Here is a 19,994-nt window from a genome sequence, read left to right on the forward strand (position 1 = left end):
TTTTAAGTCCTTTGGGTAAAGACCGAGGAGTGGGATAGTTGGGTCAAATGTTGGTTCCATTCCAAGTATTATAAAACATTCTGGTAACTTGAACCCAAATATCTAAAATTGGTGGTTACATGCAAAAATGATATAATTTCCTTCCAATTTTTGACTCACTATCAATCTAGGAGAATTATAAACTAAAACCATGGCTTCAGGTTTTTGTGACCTACCATGGTAAAGCTATTTTGAACAATAAATATTATTTTGAACAAAAAAATCTATATAGCACAGCTGACTGGTGGTTACTAAGAAAGGTCATCTATTCCCTTTTTCTGGCTCAAAGACAAATTTCCTTAGAATACTTTTGTATTAGGAGATGAAACAGAATTTTTTTTTCACTTCACCTTTACTCTGAAGAAATGAATCTTTGGTCTTCTCAGCTTTCTAGGATGAGGGACATACCCTATTACACTCCACATGTGAAGAAGCTCTAGGTACTACCTCCTGTCTCTTACAGCTTGAGAGCCCAAAAATAACAATTTTTTTTTCAAAATTTGGCAAATTCATTCATGAAAAAACATAATTTTCTCTCTAAATTCCTATCCACATTTATATTTTGGCCTAAGTGATTATCTTCTTGCTATTTTTCTATAATTTTAGATACTTTTAATGTGTTACTTAGTATTTTTAGTTGTTTTCAGCAGAAGAGGCAATCTTAAAATCTAACTTACTATATTACTAGAAATGGAATCGGTGTTAACTAATGATTAATCCCTGCTATTTACCTGACACCAGGGTGAGTGCTGGAATATAAATCTATATAGAACAATGCTAGTTGAATTATAGTCTGTGGGCCAGCACTGGTCTACTTAAACTAGCCCCCAAGAAGATACAAATAAAAATTGAGAATGAGATTGATGTGATTTGGAACTACAATATCCTCAGAAACTTATGTGTTTTTAGAAGCATGGTCCCCAATGCAACAAAGTTCAGAGGTGGGGCTTTTAAGCAATGACTAGAGTTCTGATATCAGTGGAATACATTAAAAATTGGATTAATCCTTTATTTTATTTATTTATTTTTATGTGGTGCTGAGGAATGAATGCAGTACCTCATACATGCTAGGCGAACTTTTAACCACTGTGCTACAACCCCAGCCCTGGGATTAATTTTTTAATAGATAAATCAAGTACTGGGATATGGGGACCTAGTTGAAGGAAGTAGGTCCCTGGGAGTGTGCCCTGGAAGGGTTTTTCTACTCCCCAGCCATCATTGTTGTTCTCCTCTTTCTCCATTCTTCCTTCTCCTTCTCCTTCTTCGTTCTTCTTCCTCCTCCTTCTTCTTCATCTCCTCCTCCTTATTCCTTCCTTCCCACCTTCCTTTCTTATTAATTCCTTCTTCTTTTTCCTCTCCCTCCCCCTTCCTCTTTTCCCTCTACCCCTTCTCCGCCTCTTCCCCTTCTCTTTCTTCTTCTTTCTGCTACTATGAGCTGAGCTTTGACCATGCCCTTCCACTTCACCTTGGGCTCAGAGCAATGGAGTCAGCTGACCATCTACTGAGACCTCTGAAATTGTGAGCCCAAGCTAAACTTTTCCTCCTCTAAGTTGTTCTTGTCAGGTATTTTGATCACATAGTGACAAAAAGCTGACTAGCACAGAGAGTAATCAAGTAAGCCTGTACTTTACCTTGTCTCAGGCTGATAACAGGTAAACAATGAGCATTTACATCCTGGCCTTTGGTGTACTTAAAACACATTATTATCTGTTCATGGACCAGAGTTTGAGTATCAGTTCTAAACTTTTTTAGACTTTGGTATGGTGGGGGGGGTGAGGGGTATGACAAAAAATCTGAAAAATGTTATAGATACTCTCCCCAGAAATATGTTCATGTAAAAAGAAATATAAAGGGCTGGTGTTGTAGCTTGCATGTGGAAGGCACTGGGTTCGATCCTCAGCACCACATAAAAATAAAGGTATTGTGTCCATCTACAACTAAAAAAAAAATTTTTAAAAATATAAAAATTTATATTAGGTACAATGGTGCACACCTTTAATCTCAGCTATGCAGGAGATTGAGTCAGAAGAATAAAAATTTAGGGCTGGGGAATGTGGCTCAAGCAGTAGTGTGCTTGCCTGGCATGCGCAGGGCGCTGGGTTTGATCCTCAGCACCACATAAAAAAAATTTTAAAAATAAAGATGTTGTGTCCATCGAAAACCAAAAAAATAAATAAATATTAAAAATCTCTCAGGCTGGGGATGTGGCTCAAGCAATAGCGCGTTCGCCTGGCATGCATGCGGGTTCGATCCTCAGCACCACATACAAACAAAGATGTTGTGTCCGCCGAGAACTAAAAAATAAATATTAAAAATTTTTTAAAAATCAATCTCTCTCTCTCTCTCTCTCTCTCTCTCAAAAAAAAAAAAAAAAAAGTTTGAGGCCAGCCTTGGAAATTTAGCAAAACTCTGTCTCAAAGTAAGAATTTTAAAAAGACCTAGGGATGTAGCTTAGTGGTAGAGTGCCCCTAGGATCAATCTGTAATGCTTCTGGGGTGGAGATCTATACACACACACACACACACATACACACACACACATAGATCCTCCAATTGTTTTGTAATACTGGAGATAGAACCCAGAGGCATTCTACCAATGAGCTACATCCTTAGTCCATTTTATTTTTTATTTTGAGACAAGGTCTCATTATCTTGCTCAGGTTGGAATTGAACTTGATTTTTTTAAATTTTAAATAGGGATTGAGCCCAGTGGCACTTTACCACTAAGCTACATACCCAGCCTTGTGTGTGTGTGTGTGTGTGTGTGTGTGTGTGTGAGAGAGAGAGAGAGAGAGAGAGAGAGAGAAAGAGAGAGAGAGAGAGAAACTCTTCCTAAATTGCTGAGGTTGGCTACGAGCCTCTTCTGAAATCTTATAGGATCTTTTAATCCTATAAAGGCACAAGAAGTTTTGAATAATCATTTCACTACCCCCAAAATACCACTCTTAATTCTTTGGTAAGTATAGAATGGTATAGACAAAAGCTGTACCTCAAAATAGATTATCAAGGGTGTAAGCTCCTTTCTTAGCATCTGGATGGCCATTTTAAGAAAAATTTCACTTTCCCGCCTAGGGCATTTCTGAGAAAGGCTCAACACTCCCTCACACCAACCCCTCCTTTAACCATCTGCATTAGGACCCACCCGGCTCTAATCCCTGACCTGCCCCATAAAAGTCCTGAACCCCAATCCTGTTTTGCCTCTCTCCATCTATGGAGAGATGTGCCTTTTATTTGTCAGCTCTGACAAATAAACTCTCATGTGTGCCTGGTCTCCATCTTTCGTTTCTTGCTCACCAGCCTTGTAGTTCCTCGCTTTCCTTTCAGAGAATGAGTGAAAAGATGTCATTTGTCATGAGTTGAACAATCAAACCTCATTTGTGAGAAAGGCCCAAGTAGCCCTGATGTCAGTATGAGAGAACATTATGCTGCAGCTGCCATACAGCAGCCTTTAGTCTGAGGTTTCATTAGTAAAGATACTGTTGTAAAATACGAAGGTGCTTTATACCAATCATTCATTCAGCTAACATTTTTTGAGTACTGCTTACATGGCGTATACTTTTTGCAATCAGGAAGATCAGTGAATTAAAAACTGACAAAACTTGCCTATTGTTTTTGTTAAGGTAGCTGGTGCAAATATCCATGAGAGACACAGCTCTGAGTTAAGCAAAGTTTTATTGACATAGAATATCTGCCAGGCTGCCCTTTTGTAAGGTGCAGCAACATGCTAAAAAAAACTTCTTAGCTATATAGCCATGTACAAGGAAGTAGTTTAAAGAAACCCATCTGGTCCTGCGATGGTTAGCGTCTTTGGTTTTGGTAATTTGGGACTCTTTGAAGTGGGTTTAAGGAGAAGGTGGCTTAAGAAGAAGGTCGTGCCTGGGTGAACTTCTTAAGATGGCTGTGTGCTGATTTTCAAAATAAAGGTTACTTTGGCCTAAGGACCTAACATTCCGGCCTTTTGACTTATAATGATAAGGGGTATCATTCGGTCTTGCTTCTTCAAGCTGAACAGGGTCCATGAAGGGTTTAGGCTGGAACTTCGGGGAGAGGGTTATATTGGCTCATAAAGAGCTGGTTTACATTCTGATTAGTGAGTGCCTTTACCCAATCTTGTAAAAAAAAATTTAAGGCAATTTGTCAGATAAGGTTCTATTAAAAGTAGTATGATGAATATAAGACTGTAGGAGCAGCCAAGGGAGAGTCTGGCCCAGTAAGTTCCAGGGAGATGACTGCTGCTGCTCCCTGTAGTGTTTCTTGATGATCAGCTATTTTTCCTTGGAATATTCCAGATTTGGTGACAAAATAACAGCATTCCTCTCCTAAAATGACACGTGTCTCCCTTCTCTGCTGTTAGCAAGTTAATGGCTCTCCTATTTTGGGGGACTATATTGGCTAAAGAAGTGACTTGGATTTGAAAAGACTCTAGGGAGTCTGCCACCTGCTCAAAGTCTTCATTCAATTCTTGGGAGAGTTTATAGTAAAGATAGGTGGCTATACCTATTTCTACTACCCTGTGCTAGCTGCTGCCAATATGCCTGATCCAATGAGGAGTGGAGCAAGGATTGCTGTTTTGAGTCTGGGATGTTCAAGTGGCATCCAGGAGGGGGAGGAAAGGACAAGTTCACGCCCCCCCCTTCAGAATATATGATTATATCAGGTGTGAGGAGAACAGGGAGGCAGAAGGTGGGAATAGGGGGTATTTTAAGAAAAATTTCACTTTCCCACCTAGGGCATTTCTGAGAAAGGCTCAACACTCCCTCAGTAAAGAATGGAGTGAAGAATGGAGCTTCTGCAGGGGAAGAAAATGCCAGGTTGGCTTTGGAGTGGCTGGGTGACATTGTAGGTTTTGTTACACAGATCACTGTTAGGTAACATAGTGGAGTAGAGACATAGGGTAGGGGAGGGTGCAGCAAAGTAGGAGACATTGGAATAAAGTAGCTGTGAGGAATGACATGAGGAATTGGTGAAGAGAGAGATTAACCTGGAAGTCCATGGAGAAGGGATAGGGTTTTCTATCAATGAGCCGGGGGTAAGAGAGATGCAGAGCCAGCAGTCAGAAATATAAAATGGATTAGAATTGTTAAGAACTTGTGAGATTGTGTTGAGAAATGTGAGTAGAGGGGGTCTAGGGTTTAGTAGTGTTTTTGATGGTTTGAGCTACGTTGTGTATTGGCTTGTCAACCAGTTGGATGTAGGCCTTAATAATTTTTGATTATTCCTGCTGAATCTTTGCCCTGTTCATCTATACAGACTCCAGCCTTGACAGAAGAGTCACAGAGCACATTTTGAGTGTCAGGGATGATATATTGTACAGGGTTACATTGGTTACTTTTACATTTGTGGAGGGGCCACTCCCCAACTAGGACAATAAGCCTCATCAGGGCTACCTTTGCAAGCTGAAAGCATTTGTTTGTGTCTAAAGCATATATATTAATTTGGGGAAGCACATTCTCAATCTCAACCAAGGGAGTAGCACTCTGTGATGAAATCTTGTGGTATGGTGATTGGGCAGGCATCAAATTAGAGAACAATAGGAGTGTTGGGTGTGCTATCCCAGCAGGTGGAATTAAGAAGATTTGGTGTGCCCCAGGTTTTTGAACCTGGAATTGCCAAGAGCCTAACATTTGTAGTACATAGGAGAGAAAAAGAGAATAGAAGTAAGGAAGAGAAATAAGAGATTTCTTTTGGGAATTAGACCCATGCCTGAAATTGGGCTGGGGAAGATATAGAACAAGGGAAATATTGTTGTTCCACAGACAGGTATGAACAAAAGACCAGTAATGTTACCAAGAATGCATGGACTTATGGTTCCTCTGAGATCCATGTTAATCTGATTGTAGTGGGATTTGTTTTAGCTGCAGAGTACCTGGGACCCAGAAGGGGAAGAAGAGGCAGAGGAGGCAAGCCATTGGCGGGGACCAGTTTAACCTTGCAGAGATGAAACCATGAGGGTCTTCCAGCAACTTTAATGGCCATCAGTGTAGTCAGGAGAACTTGCAGTGGTCCTATCCATTTGGGGGATAGAGGAGAAGGATGAAGACTGAGATATACCCAGTCCCCAGGATGAAGGTGATAGGTAGACAGTGGAGAGGAGGATTGTGGTTGTGGGAGGACTCTGTCCACATGTTCATGTTCATGGAACAAATGCCGCATTAGAGAAAGAGTGAGAAAGTAGTCACTGGGAGTACTAATAGAAGCAGATCCTAGGAGGAAAGAGCAGCTATACATAAGTTTAAAAGGGCTAATAAAAGAAGGGGAATATGGAGTAGCTCTCTAGCACATTAGGGCCAAAGGTAGAAGGATGGTCCAGGGTTGCTTTGACTCTAGGGACAGTTTAGTGAGTTGGAATTTAAGGAGAAATTTAGCTCTTTGTACTGTTCCTGAGTACGGAGGATGATAGGGAATGTGTAGCTTCCAGGAAATATTAAGGGAGGATTCCACCTGATGGGATTTCTGAGAAATGAAGGAGGGACCATAGTCAGTCTGAAGTGAGCAGGGGGGGTAGTCAGTCTGAAGTGAGCAGGGGGGGGGCAAATCTGGGAATAATTTCTTCCAGAAGAACTTCAGTGATGGTGGCCAAATTTTCAGTAGTTGTTAGGAAAGCCTCTATCCATCTGAGAAAAAGTGAGGAGGTATTTGGTCTTTTTTGTTGGGGGGCATGGGAGTAAAATCAAGTTGCCAGTCCTCTCTGGAGTATGGCTTTGGGCATGATGGGTAGGAAAGATGGGAGGCCAGGAGCCACCTCGTGCTGAGGTGATGGCACATAGGGAGCATTTTTCAGTGACCTCACAGAGATTTGGGAGTGGCTCGGGGGTGAAAGAAAAGGGGCCAGAGGAGGTAGAGATTTTGAAACCAGTGTGAAAGGAGACAAGGATCTGAGTGAGGACAGTGAGAAGCTGTTCCTGTGGGAGCACTTATTTTCTATTAATCTTTAACCAGGGGCCTTCTGTTGTGACACCTGTGTTTGTAATAAATAAATTGTGTTCCTCCAGCAGATAATGAGGGGTTATTAAAGGAGTAAGAAAGAGTTGGGTATTAGGTGGACCAGAAAGTGCTGCTGCTTTGGCTTCTTGATCAGCTCTATTATTCCCATATGTAATAGGAGAGGAGTCAGTTTGGTGAATTTTACAGTGAAAGATCCCCATTTTGGAAGGAAGGTGAGCCACTTTAAGCAGCTCAAGGATTAGTGGCCAATTAGCAATGAGAGTACCTTTCGTTGATAAGAAACCTCTTTCTTTCCATATGGCAGAATGTGATAGAAGAATGTAAAAGGCATGCTTTGAATTGGTGTAATGTTAAATGATTTCCTTTTGCTAATTTTATGGCTTGGGTAATGGCTATAAGTTCAGCCTTTTGGGAGGATGTGTCCAGGGGAAAGATTGTGCTTCTATGATATTAGTGCAGGAGACAATGGCATAGCCTGCATGTCACTGCATTTGATGGATGAAGGAACTCCCATCAATGAACCATGAGAGGTCAGGGTCAAATTGTGGTCCTTCCTGTATATGGGAGGGATGAGGGAGAAATTCATCCAGGACTTCTCAACATGAGTTTGTAACTGGTAGTTGAGGATTAGGAACAAGTGTAGCAGGGTTGAAGGATAAGAGTGTAAAGACAGTGTAGGGTCTTCAGTGAAAGAGACTTGGAGAAGTAGAATGTGGGAGAGGGCCATACTCTGAAGAGCCTTGTGGGTCTGGAGGTCAGAATGGTGATGGGGGGAGAATATGTGTGGTGTGTTATCTGAAGGTGAGTTTCTTGCTCTCCTGGGCTAACAGAGCAGTGATCCCAAGAGTGTAGAGACAGAGAGTCCAAGCCCTGGTGGTAGAGTCAAATTGTTTGGAGAGATATGCCACAGAGGCAAAGGAGGGTTCCTTCTGTTGTCCCAGAACACCCGGGCAGGGCTAAGCCCTGTCCCTCCATAACATAGAGAAGAAAAGATTGGTAGAGATTGGGGAGACTAAGTGCAGGTATGATAATGAGGGCCTTCTTTAGGGATTCGAATGGGGTAGAGATGAGTTTAGAAGGATCAGGAGCTCTTTAGAATCTCCCTTTGCTGCCTCATATAAAGATTTGGCCAGCAGGCCAAAATTGGGAACCCAAAGGTAGAAAAATCGGCGATACCCAGGAAGGAGAGTATGTCTGGCTTTGTGGTGGGGGTGGTAGATGGGAAATAGCTGACTTGTAATCAGTGTGAGGGAGTGAGATGGACAGAGTTTTTAGATATTTGTGCTTTTGATGGAGAAACACGATGCCCTTTCTTCACCAGGAAATTGAGGAGGGTAATGGTGTGATTTTGAGAGTTCTAAAAGGTGGGACTGCAGAGAAGGAGATCATGCACATATTGTAGGAGAAGAATAGGTGACAGGGAAAGAGAAGAAAGATTCTCAGCAAGTGCTTGGTCAAAGAAATGGGGATTGTCTCGAAATCCCTCCAAGAGGACTGTCCAAGTGAGCTGTTGGAAATGATGAGTATCTGGGTCAGTCTATGTAAAGGCAAAGATATCTTATGAGTCAGAATGTATGGGATAGAAAAAGGAGTCTAAGACTGTAGACTGTAAAGTAAGAGATGTCATTAGGTATAAGAGACAATAGAGTATAAGGGTTGGGAACTACTAGATGAAAAGGACTGCCTTATAGATGATGTGGAGTTCTTGGACTAAATGATATGTTGGGGTTTTTAATGGGTAAGATGGGGGTGTTAAAAGGAGAGTGTATAGGGTGAAGGAGACCTTTTTAAACATTTGTTATGATGGGGTCTTAGCTCTTTAAAGTGATTCAGGGAGATCGGATATTGAGGCTGACATGGGAAGAGAGGTCCTTCAGGGATATGTGGGTGGGCATATGGTGAGATGCGATAACTGGATGGGTCAGATCCCAAGATTGAGAGTGGACTAGGTGTGGAGACAGGGGGTGGAGGAGCTGGGTTACTCAGGGCCAAAGAAAGAAGTAATGTAGTATGTGTGGAAGGGAAAAAGGGAATTGGAAGAAGAGGAGGGAGAAAGATCTGTAGCCCCCAGGGTGGGTTGTTCTATATCGGGACTTATGAAAGGGAAATGAAGTGTAAGGGAGGCTTGAAATTTAGAGAGGAGATCTCGTCCCTTTAAGGGAGTGGGGCAATAAATTATAAATTAAAAGGAATGGGTAAAAAAGAGTTCCCTCAGTGTTGCATCGTAGAGGGTTTATCTCCTGGCAGGTCTCAAAAAAAAGGTGGTTATTTTTGACAAGCTTAGAGAAACTACCCAAGAACTTAATAAGAATCCAGCCCAATTTCTCAATCATCTTACAGAGCCTCTTCAATGCTATACTAAAGTAGGCTGGAAGTTATTCCCTCTACCGTGACTGTAGAGGTTTTGGAGGGCTTAGTTGGTCACCAAAATTTTGGACAAAGCTGAAAAAATTGCTCCCATATCAGTGAGGAAAGAGATTGGCCTAACTTAAACAGTGGAGGTAACCCTGGGCTCCATGTGGGTAATGGTCATGGGGCAGAGAGTCCTGGGTACCTTCACTCTCAGAGGCTAATCCTATAAAGTTAGTTAGGGAGGATGAAAAGGGAAGGTTTGGCTCCTTACCTTGTTGGGTAAAGGGACAATCGACTCCCCAGTGTCCATCCCTTTTGCATTTAGGGCAAGGGCCGGGTGGCAGTCTGGGATTAGGGCATGCATGGGCCCAGCATTCTTCCTGTTCTTCTTGTTTTTTTGAAACAAGGTCCAAGAGGTGCCTTATATTGCCCTTTGTTGGAAGTTGTACCCTTGGATTTGCCTTGCACAGCCTGCGATAAAACTTGAAATTTGGTTTTATCACTTTTCTCTTTATCTGGTTTTTTTTTTTTTATTCTTTTCAATAATTAAAAACCTTAGGGCTGGGGGTGTGGCTTAAGAGTAGTGCGCTTGCCTGGCATTCGTGAGGCCCAGGTTCGATCCTCAGCACCACATACAAACAAAGATGTTGTGTCCGCCGATAACTAAAAAATAAATATTAAAAAAAAATTTCTGGGCTGGAGATGTGGCTCAAGTGGTAGCGCTCTCGCCTGGCATGCGTGCGGCCTGGGTTCGATCCTCAGCACCACATACAAACGAAGATGTTGTGTCCGCCAAAATCTAAAAAATAAAATATGAAAAAAAAATTCTCTCTCTCTCTCTCTCTCTCTCAAAAAAAAAAAAAAAAAAAACCTTAAAGGCAGTATTAAGAATGGTTGGTTAGGGGGATTGCGGGCCTTCCTCTAACTTCTTAAGTTTTTTCTGAATGTCTGGGGAAGATTGGGAAATAAGATGAGTCATTAGAATGATAGTGCCATCTGGGGATTATGGGTCTACTTTAGTATAGCACTGAAGAGCCTCTGTGAGATGAGAGAGAAATTGGGCTGGATTCTTATTAGGTTCTTGGGTAGTTTCCCTAAGATTGTCAAAAATAACCACCTATTTGGAGACCTGCCAGGAAAAAAATAACCATCTGGCCTTTTAGTGTATGGCCGTTGGTTTGATAATCCCAGTTAGGCTCTTCTGAGGGAACTGTGGTAGTTCCAAAAGGATGGGCAGGATTGGTTCTATGTGTCTTATCTGCATGTGCTTGGGTGCAGCCCAAATCCTCTGTATTCCACAGGAGGGTAGAATAGAGAATAATATAGATGTGGTGCCATGTAAGATCATAGGACTGGGTAAGGTATTGGAATACTTTAGTATAGAAATCTGTGGAACAAGAACCCAAACACTTTTCGATTTGGGGGAGGTCAGTGAATAAGATGGAAACTCAAACACATACGATGCCTTCAGCTGCAGCCACCTCCCACAATGGTAAGAGGGGGGGCTGTTGAAGCCTCCCGCTGGGGCCCCCAAGAATGGGTATGAAGAAGGGAAAAGAAGGAAGAGAGGCAGGTGTTAGGACATGTGGTGTTGAGGTCAAGAGAAGGGAAATGGAGATGAAGGACAGGATTGGACAGGGAAGATGGGTCCCTATTTAGTGAAGGTGTGTCTGAGTGAGGTGATGAAGGTGTGGCTGGGTGAGGCCACGAAGAAGCATACATGAAGGTCAAAGAAGTGAAGAGTGATCTTGTAGGTTGAAAGTGGGAAAATCACTGGGATTGGGAGGTGAAAGGGTTAAGAGAGAGTGAGTGAGGAGGACCTGTGCAGGGAAGCAGGACTGACACAAAGAGGTACTAGAAGAAAGAAAAGAGAAGGCTTGAACATAGGGAATTCAGCCCACTTGCCACTGTGGTGACAGAAGTTATATAAGTCCTGTATAATGGTGGGATTGAAAGTACCATTCTCTGGCCAAGAAGAATCATTATCTAATTTATATTGGGGCCAGGCTGTGTTACAATAGAAAATAAGCTTGTGAGGCTTGAGATCTGGAGTAAAATGGAGAAGCCAAACGTTTTTGAGGAGACAGCTGGGGGGGGGGGTTGTTGTAGGGAATCTTCGTTTGGACAGAGCCCATAGCAAAGGGTTCTAAGGAGCCAAGAGGAGGGAAGTAGGAGAGGAAGGAGTGTCCCCACGACTTCCCATGTAGGAGCAGACTGTCAGTGAGTGTTGTCACCATCCCTGACAAGTCTGCAGCAAAAATAGAAGGAGGCTCTGACCCAGCACCCACATTTTGAGGGAGAGAGAGAACTCAGGGCCACCATAAAGGGGTTCTGAGAACTCACCACCAGTAGAGAGGGAAGACTGTCAAGAGTCATTCTGTAGTGGGCCAGGTCAGCAACTATAAGAGGTGGAAACGTTCTATCATGGATATTGACCTGGAAGGATGGGCATGGTCAAGGCAGCTCAGATCCCCGTGAAAGGAGAGCCAGCAGGCAATACTGTGGACCCTGTCCTGGGTTTCGGCACCAAGATGTTAGTCAAGCTTGACTCAGAGCTGTGTCTCTCATGGATATGTGCTCCAGCTACCCTAACAGTTTTGAGTTTGTGTTCTGGGGAAGAAGTATACTACATACTATAAGCCAGTAAATAAGGAATTTACATCAGAAGATAGTAAGAGGTATAGGATAGCTATTCCCAGGTGTGGGGGTAGTAGGGGGACTGTTTTGGGGTCATCAGTGTGGGCCTCACTAAGGTGACCTTTGAGACAGATATGAAGGACATGAGGAATTATCCAGGAGGCTGTCTGGAGCAGGTTCTTTGTGGACAGAGGGAGCCTCCATCGCAAATGCACCAAGACAACAGCATGTTTGTGTATTCTAAGTGGGATGCCAGTGTGCCTAGAAGAGAGGAGTGTGATGAGATCAGGAATGTGGTCAGATTCTGGAGGCCTGTAGGATACCAGAAAGGTTTTGACTTTTCTCTAAGTGATATGAGGAGTTACAAGACAGTACTAAACAGAAGAAAGACTTGGTATACCTCTTTTTTAAAAAAGACCATTCTGGTTGCTATGCTGAGAAGTGAATAGAGAGGCAAGGGGCAAGTGAGACAGTAGAAAAATGAATAGAAAATTTGTGCAGTATTCCAGGCTAGAGATATTGGTCAATTTCCCCTATAGTACAAACAAAAAAGTAGTGGGAAACCATTGGATTTTTAATTTATGTTGAATATGGACTTTGCATTTCCAGGTGAATTAAGTCTTAAGTATAAGAAAGAGTAAGGAGGACACCAAAAATTTCTAACTGTGAAAGTAGAGGGATAGAGCTGCTGTTAGCAGAGATGGGGGAGATGTGAGAAGGAGCATACTTAAGGTATTTAAGGAGCTGGTGTCACAGGCACTGGGTACAGGAGATGTTGAATCTCAGAAGTCCATTTGGAATGAAAATGAAGCAGTCAATTGGGCAACTGGTCAGATGAGTTTGCAGATACTCAGGAGAAAATATGAGGCTTGAAAATAGATTTGGGCTGAGATGTTGAATAAATTATATTTAAAACCTTAAAATGAATAAAACCACTAAAAGAGTGGTTGGCTATAGAAGATAAAGGAAACAAGTACTGAACCCTGAATCCTCCAGTGCTAAGTGACCTGTACAGTTCTGTGTTATCTGTGTTTGTTTCTATTGCCTGTCTGCCTCCACCCCAACACCCTGACAAGGGAACTAATCCCCCAATCTGGGGTTGTCAGACCCAATCTGAGGGGGATACTCCCCCCAATCTGTTTGTTTGAAGGGAAGGCCCCAGTTGGCTTGGGACCAGCACCCCACTTCCATTTTTGTTGACAATCTGAAAAGGGAATTTATATCTTTGTGTGTCTTTTTGTCTGTGTCTCTGTTAAGTGTGATGACATTGTTTTACTTTGGACAGATGCAGTGTCCCAAGTTCTGATCTGCCTTAGATGTGTGGAGGTAACTTTAGCTAAATTGTAGCCTGAAAATGTCCCTGGTATGCTTCTCCTGCTTCCCTGAAAGGGACCAAAAGTCAATAGAACTGCCAAAATTTTCTGTTCTCTCTTTTACACCCCTTTTAGCTGTGTTTTAAAGAACTTTGATAAACTTTATCCCCCTTTGTTAAGTGGGATTAAGGAAGCAGTGTTTTCTTTCCCTATTTAGCTGACTTGAGTACACGCACTTTTGGGGAAAATGCCTGCTCGGGATCTAAGAATTTGATATCACCCCTTTTCTTTTTCTCAAAACCCTGTCCTCATTATTAAATTGGCATTAATTGGCTTTGAGGACAGGAACCAAACTTTCAGTTACAAATTTTGACCCCCCAGGGAGGACTCTAAAGGAGCCCCCACTCTGTTTTCTTGGGGAAGCGTAGCACTCCAAACAATGCATGTGGAGGATTAACTTTTTGAGAGCTAACTACTGGAAAGTTAGGAAATATGCCAGCATGTCTGGGATAAGAGCCTAACCAGAGGAGCTAATCCTGTGAGTAAAAGGAGGGACTAAGGGACTCCCAGCAGCTGCCAAAGCCCCTTTTGCTTCGGGGAACTCCATCTATCTCTGTCTACTAAAAAAAAAGCGGGGGGACACTGAATGCAATAAAATCACCACACTGAGACCCTTGATTTTACACTTCTGGTTGCCCCTCTGTGAGAATCTGGTCCATTAGTGGGGACATCTATGGTGCCACTGGTGTAGGAGTCATAATTAAATGGGAGTTAAAAATTTGGGAAGATTTTTCTCTTACCTGGACTGTTTTAAAAGCTCCTGTCTGTCAGCCATAGTCTGGCGCTCCTTTCTGTCTGTCGATATGTCTTTCTTTGTGTTTGTTTCTAGCCCTTTAAGACATGGGCAATAATGTGTTGATATCAATTGTGGAGTTTTTAAATATTGCAATGGAGATTTCACCTGCAAAAAGCTACAAAGCCTTTACTATTGTGTTATGTGTGCACACTTGTGTTATGTTTTGTAAACAGATGAAAATAATGATGTCTTCATGAAAATTGGCAGATATATAGAGCACTCATGAAAATTTTAAAAATGAATCCAAATATCTTTGATTCATGTGATGTAAATGGTTCAATTTAAATTGGGTAAACAGGTGAAAATAAAGATGTCTTTAAATTTAAGCTTACAAGTTTTTCTAGGTGTTCAAAAAAAAAACTAATAAAATGTTGATGTCTATGAAATAATCTGCCTAAATTCAGAAATTTACAAGGATTGTTCAAAATGCAGACAGAAAAGGAGGTTAACAAATGGAAAAGATAAATTAGAAGGTTCTAAGTATGGATTTAATAGAAGGACAATGTGTTTCTGGATAAGAGAGTCTATGTGATTAAATAAATAAGAGGGTTTAAGTAAGTGATAAAGCAGGTCAGTGTAGGTTGGCTACATAGGTTTAAGTAAGTGATAAAGAAGGTCTGTGTAAGTTGCTTATATATGTAAGTTTTTTGAGCAAGTAATCTTAAAGAAATTAAAAATTATACAACTATGGTTAAATAACATCTGCTATTTTTGCAATATTATAATATATTATTTCTTTAAGAGATAAACTTAATGAATATAAAAACATCAATGTAATTGTTGTATAATTAAATATGTTCATATCATCCAGATATACAAGCTGGTGTTCTAAAGTTGTATGGTAATTTTAGGCTTAAAAGAAAAACATATTGGAGATTTACTTATATCATTTGAAGTCCTATAATTGGACCTGTTATCAATAAGATATGTAAAGTTTTATGTTACTTTTTATACTGAGGTACAATTTAAATGTATTTTTAAGTTAATGAGAGCCTAATCTGTGTAAAGTTTAATATTGTAAAACACAAAAATACTTTGCTACTTTTCTACAAAAGGTTAAAAGCTTTCAGCCTTTCTTTAATTCATGTTTTAGATGTGATATTATATTGTGTTAGCTAATATTCATGTGAACTTGAGCAACAATTTATACAAGCTTTGTAAAATGATGTTTAAAAAGCAAAGATCAGCTTCAGAACTATAGCACTTTACTTAAGATTTATGAAGGGCTGGGGATGTGGCTCAAAGCGGTAGCGCGCTCTCCTGGCATGCGTGCAGCCCGTTCGATCCTCAGCACCACATACAAACAAAGATGTTGTGTCTGCCGAAAACTAAAAAATAAATATTAAAAAACTCTCTCTCTCTCTCTCTCTCTAAAAAAAAAAAAAAAGAAATGGAATTTTCCCAAAGTTACTTAACAGCTACACCTGCAGATCTGAGTCCCCCATCTCTAAGCTCCTGTTTCATCCTTCACTAAGCTATTTCTTAAAAAAAAAAAAAAAAAGATTTATGAAGAGCCCTGACTTACCTGAGATAAGGCTCTGAAACCCATCTTACTGCATGTGAGAATGACTATGAAAGAAATAGGACAGGTTTCAATACATTTAAAGTTGTGTCCAAAAGTTGGTTTTTGTCAAGATTACTAGAACTCAAACAGGGGATATAATGTATAATTCTGCCAAAGTTCAATGTAGCTATTATATGAACTAAATATGTTTTTACTCTTGTTAATTTTATTTGTAGTTTTTTTTTATAAATGGTCTAAAGATTGCCTGTTAATGTTTTGCAGAGGTACTGCTTTAAGAACACACAACCTGGGGCTGGGGATGTGGCTCAAGCGGTAGCGTGCTCGCCTGGCATGCGTGCGGCCCGGGTTCGATCCTCAGCACCACATACCAACAAAGATGTTGTGTCCGCCGAGAACTAAAAAATAAATATTAAAAATTCTCTCTCTCTCTCTCTCTCTCTCTCTCTCTCTCTCCCCTCTCTCACTCTCTCTTAAAAAAAAAAAAAAAAGAACACACAACCTGGGTTAATTTAAGATAATAAATTATCACCTGTAGGATAGAGAGATAGACATTAAAGCCCAGTACTCTTAATATAAGGCTGTTGAAATTGATTTGCTGGATGTTTAAGATTAAGATTTAAAATTAAAATTAAATTAAAAGGGCCAAGAAAACCAATATTTGGCTCTTACCATCTGAGTCAGTCTGAATCCAGGGAACAGGGGACTTCTCTAAAGAGCTTTGCAACTCTGGGCCACATAACCTCCCGATCAGGGAGATTAATGAGACCACTGGAGAACAGAAAGCCAATCAGTGCATTTGCTATGAAGAGGAGGGTCATCGGAGAAGGGAAACATCCCTGATGCTTCCAAGGGAAGCCACATGGTCAAGCAAGATCTGGACCCATCCTAGTTCAAATGGCATTAGCCAAACTGAGAAGCTGCTCTCAAGTTCCCCCAGGACTCCCATGGAAACTCAACTGACTGTTAACAATAGATAGAAACAAAACTCAGTTTGACTGCTTCATCTTAAACACTTAGCGAAGACAGTTAAAACCAAAACACAGTTGTTGCTGGGCATTTTAAATAATAATAATAATTAAATGTAACTTAAGGTATACACCTTGTGTTAGCCCCCAAGAATAAGTAAACTGGAGGCTACAAAAGAGATTCTTAGGCAGGAATGCCTGATAACAATCAAAAGAAACTATCAAGAGAAACTGCCAGAGTAGTTTTTAGTTTAAGGCCTACAGATATTCCTAACCTACATAGGTAGGCTTGGTGTTTGCTAGTATGATCATGCAGCCCTAAGTATCAGAATTAAAGGTTTCTCTAATAGACACAGAGGTCATACTAGTAAAAGGATTTTTCAAGATCAGATGACATTAAATTATTAAACTATCTTATGGGGAAGGATATATGTAACACTAAAAGTTAAATGTTATATTTACTGGGGATGTTAAAGCCTGCTGAGGACACTTCTATTATACAGCGACAGGTTCCAGCTACTGCAACATTTATTCAGTACTCATGGTTTTTGTTTCTCTCATAGAAGCACCCATACCCATATGACTTTACAACCTGTTATTCCCCAACCAGATTTAAAACTGAACTGACTTCTAAAAGGGAACTCATGTCCCCTATGTCATTGAGCCTCCTCACGTTTGACGCCCCCTCTCAGCTTTGAAACAGCCAGAACGAGCCATCGCCCCTTCTCCTTACAGCAATAAGGAATTCCTAAAATTAGAGGGGGGAATGAAGCCAGAAATAGATAGACAGTGTAGATAGGTAAACTGAGTCAGGTTGGATCTAGGAGGCCAATTTTGAGTGAATCTGGGAAGTTGAAGACTGTCCCCTGAGGGTTACTGTTTACGCTACCAAGAAGTAGGGCCTGCCCAAATAGACCCCAAACTGAGGGGACTATGATGGGTTCCCAAGTTTCCAGACAAAGGGGGGAATGAGAAACCAGCCTCTACCTCAGAGCAAAGCCAGTACAAGGAAGGGGGTGTGACCCTTGTCCTTGGAAAGACCCACAGAGCACTCCTAGGCACATACCCATGCTGCTGAGTTGTTTATCTACAAATAATAGGAGAGATCTGTGGTGCCAGGTGTCCCTGACTCAGTCAGGCTAGGTGAGGACCCATAGCAGGGTCCTCTAGCAACTATCACTCAGCATGAGACAGGGAAAATACCTGGAATGCCAGATGACCCTCCAGTAGTTTATGGTGATTGATAACATGTTGGGAAACCATGTAGTTCAGCATGTACACCCCTCATGGCTTAAACCAATCAGTTCAAATGAATCCTCCTCTTGTACTAACCAATCACCCTTACCAACTTGTTCCTGCCAGTGAATGTGCTAATCAATGTTAAGAGTTGTTTGATTTTTCCCATGGCGTGTGATGATTTGCTAAGAGATGCTATGATGTATATAAAGTACCTGCCTTCCTCAAAGAGTGTATAAAACTGCTACAAACCCTGGGCTTGGGGCCTCTCAGCATCACCAGTTGCTGTGTGCACACAGAGGACCTAGCTAGCTTGCAATAAATGCCTCTTTGCTGCTTACATCAATCTTGGTCTCTGGTGGTCTTTTGGGGATCTGGAACTCAAGCATAACACTTAGCAGCTCAAGGCCAGTTTTTTTAATTAAATTATTTATGTATTCTAATTTATTATGCAGGATAGAAGAGGCCAATTTCTTTCCTAGTTCTTTTATTGTGAATTTGAAGAATGAAATACATGGACAACAATGGAAGGCAAGGTGAAAGAGGCAGGATTCATTTAAATGAAAAGGAAAAGAGATAAAACTCCTGGAAGTGAGAGAGGATCTGATCACAAGTTCACTTAAGTGAACTAATCTTGGGGCTTATTGAACTTCTGGTTAGGGGCATAGATCAAAATCTATGCTAAACAGGCATTGGAAAAGTGTTAAGGCTATTGGTTAGCCCTTTAATCCATAGCCTTCAGGTCTGTCCCACCTCCCTATTCCCATCAACCCAGGACAAGGAGTTGGCTGGAATGTTTGGAATGTTTCTACAGGTTAATCTCTTAGAGTGGCCTTTACATTTTAAAAAGGCTTAATTGGGATCCCTGAATTCTCCTATCTCATCCATTATTCAGTAGATTCTGACTTTGTGGAAGGACACAAACATGTTCATTCTGTTAATGGCATAGTTTACCCACAACCCTGGGCCCAGATTTTGGCAGATTAGGGGACTTTAGAGTAGAGCTTCTGTCAGCATTTGCTGCTAAATTCCTTTAATTTAAAATGACTAGCTGCTGGGGCTGGAAATGTGGCTCAGACGGTAGTGCGCCCGGGTTCGATCCCCAGCACCACATACCAATAAAGATGTTGTGTCTGCCAAGAACTAAGAAATAAATATTAAAAAATTTCTCTCTCTCTCTCTCTTCTCCCCCTCTCTCACTTTCTCTTTAAAAAAAAAATAATAAATAAATAAAATAAAATGACTAGCTGAGCATGGTGGTGCATCTCTGTAATCCCAGTGACTTAAGAGGCTGAAGCAAGAGAATCACAAATTGGAGGCCAGCCTGGGTAATCTAGTGAGACCCTGTCTCAAAATGAAAAAAAGGGGTGGAAATATAACTCAGTGATAGAAGTGCTCCTGAGTTCTATCCCCAGCTAGGGGTGGGGAGATTTGAGATTGCATAATGAGGAATTGTGATGGAAAACTAACCTATTATAAAATGAAATTATAAGTACATTATGATAAAGAATCAATGCCTGAGGAAAAGTTAACTCCCCTTCTCTACTGTCAGCCTAATTAACCAAGATTCCCTACCTATTGGATTATAAATAACTATCTCTAGGAATCTGACTACTCCCTCTTGAAATGTAAATACCCCTGTGTCAGGCTTTCAAGGCCAGAGATTCAATAGAAGCCTGTAAAAGAGTCATTTCTTCTCATACTTTGTAATGTAGCTACATCACTTAATTGCTAGGCCAATTAACTGCTGTCTAAACTATAATCTTTTTTTTTATAAAGAGAGAGAGAGAGAGAGAGAGAGAATTTTAATATTTATTTTTTAGTTTTCGGCGGACACAACATCTTTGTTTGTATGTGGTGCTGAGGATCCAACCCAGGCCGCACGCATGCCAGGTGAGCACGCTACCACTTGAGCCACATCCCCAGACCTAAACTATAATCTTATAGGCTTAGTTATTAGGAATATAGTTCTTAGGGAAGTAACCTCAAGTTATCTTCAGTTACTGCTGCCTGTGATGAAGGCCACTTGCAAGTGTTTTTACTGTCTTTGTTCCACACATGTGAACTACTTATCACAAATTCCCTGTCCATGGTCTTTGGTCACAGTAGGCCAAGAATTCAAACTCA

The 19,994-nt window shown here is 41.1% G+C and overlaps 1 long non-coding RNA gene across 1 annotated transcript in view; it reads left to right on the plus strand.

The window, feature by feature from the left end:
- The window catches only part of LOC144366303 (uncharacterized), a 36,011-nt gene extending 17,802 nt beyond the window's left edge, over window positions 1-18,209 (plus strand). Inside the window, exon 2 of the long non-coding RNA XR_013425326.1 lies at window positions 15,928-18,209. This is a non-coding gene — a long non-coding RNA (uncharacterized LOC144366303). The remainder of the gene's footprint in view (window positions 1-15,927) is intronic.
- The last annotated feature ends 1,785 nt before the right edge of the window (window positions 18,210-19,994 follow it).

Source organism: Ictidomys tridecemlineatus, chromosome 8 (assembly GCF_052094955.1).
Source record: "Ictidomys tridecemlineatus isolate mIctTri1 chromosome 8, mIctTri1.hap1, whole genome shotgun sequence".
NCBI lineage: Eukaryota > Metazoa > Chordata > Mammalia > Rodentia > Sciuridae > Ictidomys > Ictidomys tridecemlineatus.